Source organism: Carassius auratus, chromosome 22 (genome assembly GCF_003368295.1).
Source record: "Carassius auratus strain Wakin chromosome 22, ASM336829v1, whole genome shotgun sequence".
NCBI classification, from domain to species: Eukaryota; Metazoa; Chordata; class Actinopteri; order Cypriniformes; family Cyprinidae; genus Carassius; species Carassius auratus.
Window position 1 is genome coordinate 29,737,218 of NC_039264.1, and position 5,680 is coordinate 29,742,897.

Genomic DNA, 5,680 nt, shown 5'->3' on the forward strand with positions numbered 1-5,680 from the left:
TAGGTATCGCTGCAGCCCGGAGACCTCCAAGTGGGAGGAGCTTTTGCCGCAAGTGGGCTGGACTTCACGGAGAGCTCCAAGTGGGAGGAACTTTTGCCGCTAGTGGGCGGGACTTAACAAATGGGCGGGGTTTACGCGGAAATTTCACATTCCGTCATTGCCGGGGTGCGTGCGAATGAGGACGGCATAAAGTAGCGATACTAATGAAAAACAGATATTGTTTTTCATTGTAGTTTACATTTTATTAACAAGAGGTTAATAATTTTGTGACAGCTGCAAACATTCAAGTAGGCTATATTAAATTATATAAATTTTATAATTATATCAGTATCAAGAAAATGAATGAGTAATTTAGAGCAATAAAATGTTTACTGTATGTGAATGTTTTTCTTTAATGCAAGTTTGAAATCTGAGGGAGAAATTATATTGTTTAGATTGTTACAACCCCCTTGGCTCTAGGTGAAACAACATTACAAAAAGCCACACGTGGAAGTAAATTTACAAATAAACATTTAATTTAAAAAAAAAAAAAAGAAAAAAAAAAATCTAAATAGTAATACAAGAATTAATAATAATAAAAAAACATTCCAAGACTTGAGAGGAAAATATTATTGGTACCAAAGTCCAATTTAAGACACTCTTTTCTCCATCTCCTTTTTATCACCAACTCAATCACAGGTAACACTCCACACCATTAAAAATTCAAGTTTTATATGACATGCAAAAAGCAGTGAAATGTAGGTCTGGCATACTCTTTTTAGACTGTGCAAAAAAAATAAAATAATGAAACAACAGGAAAAAATATACTGTATAAAATATACACAATATACTGTATTAAACTACTACACAGATGATTTGTAGAGAAGCTACACAGAAACTGCTACACAGATGATGTGCAGAGATGTAGACAATGTGCAGTGAGGAGGAGTTGCATAGTTAGGTTGTCAAAAAAGCAGTGTGCAGAGAGTTATTGGGTAGCCCTAAACAACCGGTCTATAAAGTTCAGTGTGTTTAATGTCCATGTTTAGTAGTCTGATAGCATGAGGGAAGAAACTCCTCCTGAGCCTCTCTGTTTTTGTCATCAGACTGCAGAATCGTCTGCCTGACTGTAGCAGATGAAACAGTGGATTTCCAGGGTGGGTGGGGTCTTTAAGGATCTAAACAGCCTTAGATTTACATCTTCTGGTGTGGATGTCTTGCAGAGAGGGGAGAGATGTTCTGGACATGTGCTCAGCTACTCTTTGCAGGGCATTTGAAGGTATTTGAAGCTGCTCACTCTCTCCACTGTGGTCCCGTTAATGATGATTGGAGTAGATCCGCTGCTGCCTCAAATAGAAGAGTTATTGTAAAATATTATTACAATTTACAATATGACTGTTTCTACTGCATTTCTGAACAAATAAATGTAGGGCTGGTGAGCATCAGACTTCAAAACCATTACAAAATCTGTCCAACCCCAAACAGTCCTGTAGAACAGATATTTAAGGAACCTGAGGTTTTAACCTGCTTGATTTTTATCAGCATTGGAACACTTTGCTGCTGCTTTCACTCCAAGTCTATGGATTATATTTTTACTGGAATGAAGTGTCATTAGTCACTAAACATTCAGTCCAATGACATCGTAAAATAATTCACTGTTGACAAGTTAACATTAACTAAAGTACAATGCACATTTATGTGAGATGTCCACAGAATGTAATGTCATTTACATTCCAACATTTGTCATTTAGGACAGTCTCTGACCATACCCCTGGAGCAATTTTAGGGACAAGCACTGTTGCAAATGTCCACCTTTAAAGTAACATAATTTATCCACACAAAGACCCACATACACACACATTAGTCAAAATTCTTCAGACACAATAAATTACACATCTTGATGCATAGAAAGAACAAAAAACAGTTTACAGGAAGGTGATCCTTTGGGTTTGCAGAGAGAGGCGGTAACCAGGTCACTGAAATATAACTTTTGGCCACCCAGACTTGAACTTTCTGTAACACAATGTTTACACATAATGTTTTTGTTTGTTTGTGTTTCCTACAATGACAAAATTAATTCTATACCTGTTGATATGTAATGCATGGTAGTGGACACTGCAGTTATCCTCATATATCCACTGTTATGATTATTAAATTGAAAAATTAATTTGGTAATTAAACCAAATGTTTCAGTTGCATTACATTATTTGAATTAACGTTACACGTAAAAATAGATAACATTTTAAAAATATAACAGCAGGTTTTGAAACAATGACCAGCTTTGTTGAAGTCAAGCATAATCAGTTAGGAGTTGTAACTAAGACTCATTCTTATGGAACACTGTACTAAATCTATTAATAGTTATTGATCGCTTAAATATCAGTGCAGTTATAATACATAGGCCTACATATTTTACGTAACGTTAGTCACAATATGCTTATGGTCTTCAGTGTCCATAATCTGCAGCGTAAATCCTAAATATGTATTGCAGAAATATTTAGCACAAAAGGGTAACAGACACAATAAAGATGTAATTTATCTGTGCTGCTAATGCTGTTTTAACGTGATCTCGATATAATCGTATATATGAGTTTTGAATGTAAAAACTGCACATGAATGTCCTCCCATTTTCACTTTCGCAGCGTGCATTAACCCTCTGACATTAAATAAACCAATCAAAAGGCTCTGGAGGTTTGTACAGCCCACTTGGAGCTGAAGTCCCACCCATTTGGAGCTGACCCGCCCATTTGGAGCTGGCTCCGACCTCCGTTTATACCCATCTCGATTCTGCAGTCGAGCGCAGTTGCTCTCCACCTACTGTGCTGATCAAAAGCACGATGGGAAACGACTTGCTGATGACTGACCTTAAGTTTGAATACCAGATTAAAGCCGTAGTGAAGTCCAGTTTTTTCCAGTTAAGGCAGCTGGCAAAAAAATTAAACCAGTCCTCCAGAAACAGCACTTTGAGTCAGTAATTCACACCTTTGTGACCACTCGGCTGGACTACTGCAATGCACTTTATTTGGGGGTTAATGGGTCCTCCATTGCCTGTCTGCAACTGGTTCAAAATGCTGCTGCTCGTCTTTTAACTGGCACAAGAAAGTATGAGCACATTTCACCTATTTTAGCTTCACTCAACTGGCTGCCTGTGCATTTTAGGATTCAATTTAAACTACTCTTATTTGCTTTTAAAGCCTTGAATGGCCTTGCCCTACCGTATTTCGCCGAGTTGCTGCACCCCTACATTCCCAGCCGCTCTCTCAGGTCAGCTGACCAGCTGCTCCTGACAGTGCCTAGAACTACACAGATAGAGAGAGACGTCACTTCCTGTTTGTTGTTGACGGCTGTACTGCGGTTGAGCTCCATCACTATATTCTTTTCATTGACTATTTTAACTTAAAAATCTATTTTATACATCATCGTTTCCGTTTATATAACGTGTGAATATATCCTCTATTGTATTCTACAACAAAAACAATCAGAGCGCCTCGCTATCACTAGTTTTATCTTGATCTCCCGGGTCCGCTATCAGCTTTTAGCCAGTTAGCATCAGCAAGCGTGGTTGCTGCTAACTGCGCTTACATTGCTAATTCTCTATTCACACACATTACCACTGCTGTATACAGAATTCCTAAAATAATTTGCAGATTTCCTCTCAGACCTTCTAGTTAGAGTTGATAAGGCCCTAATCATGGGAGATTTTAATATTGACGTTGATACATTAGGACTTGCGTTTACTGACCTAATAAACTCCTTTGGAGTCAAGCAAAATGTCACCGGGCCCACTCATCGTTTTAATCATACATTAGATTTAATTATATCGCATGGAATCGATCTTACTGCTATAGATATTGTACCTCAAAGTGATGAGATTACAGACCATTTCCTTGTATCGTGCATGCTGCGTATAACTGATATTAACTATTTGTCACAGCGATACCATCTGGGCAGAAAATGATCTGTATGAAGAATTTCAGTCAGGTTTTAGGCCCCACCATAGCACAGAAACTGCACTTGTTAAAATTACAAATGACCTGCTTCTTGCGTCAGACCAAGGCTGCATCTCATTTCTAGTCTTACTTGATCTTAGTGCTGCGTTCAACACCATAGATCATGACATACTCATAGATCGATTACAAAACTATACAGGTATTCAAGGGCAGGCTCTAAGATGGTTTAGATCCTACCTGTCCAATCGCTACCATTTTGTTTACTTAAATGGGGAGTCATCTCATTTATCATCAGTAAAATATGGAGTGCCACAAGGATCCGTCCTAGGTCCCCTTCTATTTTCAATATACATGTTGCCCCTTGGTAATATTATTAGAAAATACGGAATTAGCTTCCACTGTTATACTGATGATACTCAGCTATATATCTCAACGAGACCAGATGAAACTTCACAATTATCTAAGCTAACAGAGTGTGTTAAAAATGTAAAAGATTGGATGACAAATAATTTTCTCCAATTAAATTTGGATAAGACAGAGATACTAGTTATTGGACGAAAAAACACTACACAGAATCTTGTAGATTACAATCTGCAACTAGACGGATGTACTGTTACTTCCTCTACAGTCAGAAATCTGGGTGTTATATTAGACAGCAATTTGTCTTTTGAAAATCATATTTCTAATGTTACAAAAACTGCATTCTTCCATCTTAGAAACATTGCCAAGCTACGAAACATGTTATCTGTTTCAGATGCAGAAAAGCTAGTTCATGCATTCATGACCTCTAGACTGGACTATTGTAATGCACTTCTAGGTGGTTGTCCTGCTTCGTCAATAAACAAGCTACAGGTAGTCCAAAACACAGTAGCTAGAGTCCTTACGAGGTCAAGAAAATATGATCATACACTCAAAAAAATGTACTTTCACCTTTGCTAATTTTACTTAATCCGTTCATGTTATGATTACTTAAAAAAATGTATTTAACAATGTGAACTTGATTTAATCTAGTTCATTCAACAAAAAAGTGTGTATTGTCAGCTTTACTTAAAAATTATTTGTTCAGCCAACATAACATTTTTGCGTAAAGGTAACATATTAGTGAAACCAACACAGACTTGCATCTCATTGGCTGAGGATTTCTGCAGTGTATTATGGGTAATTGTTATTCTGTCACCCTCTTGGAGAAGTGTAGCACCATTAGATAGGTAGATGAGTAATACAATTTACAGCAATTAAGTTGTTCTAATTAGTTTTAGAACAAAACAAACAAAGAGGTTTCAAATATTGCTTTGTAATTTAAATATGTTTGTGATTTGCTTGATAAGCTGTAATTATAGAAAGGTTTTAATGAAAAGTAATTTTAATCAGCTGCTCATGATCCTAATGCAAGGGGGTGGCATTCCTAAAATGGCATTATTCAAATTTTATGTCATCATTATTTAACATTTTCAGGTACAATTAACTCATTTGTTGTTTGTTGACTCTATTAAGGGTTGTTAAGTTTACTTAAACTTATTTTGTAAAATGAACTTAATTATTATAAACATTGTCCAAAACATTGCAGATTAGTTGGGCTGACACTATTAAATTAAGCTTTGCCCAACCATAGTAAATAAGTTGAATCAACCTTAATAAATTAAGTTGACCCAATGTAAGTACATTAAATTGGAGTAACAGAATTGCATAATGCTGAAATAAAGCAAATTAATCATGTGGAAATCCTTTCCATGATTTCTTTATGTTCGTTC

General features: G+C 36.4%; 1 long non-coding RNA gene across 1 annotated transcript; it reads right to left on the reverse strand.

Moving 5' to 3' along the window:
• Positions 1-690: 690 nt before the first annotated feature.
• On the reverse strand, positions 691-3,353 carry LOC113040306 (uncharacterized). Its single transcript, XR_003275181.1, has 2 exons — positions 1,909-3,353; positions 691-1,322 (listed from the first exon to the last, which is right to left on the reverse strand). It is a non-coding gene; the product is annotated as an uncharacterized LOC113040306 (long non-coding RNA).
• Positions 3,354-5,680: the final 2,327 nt, after the last annotated feature.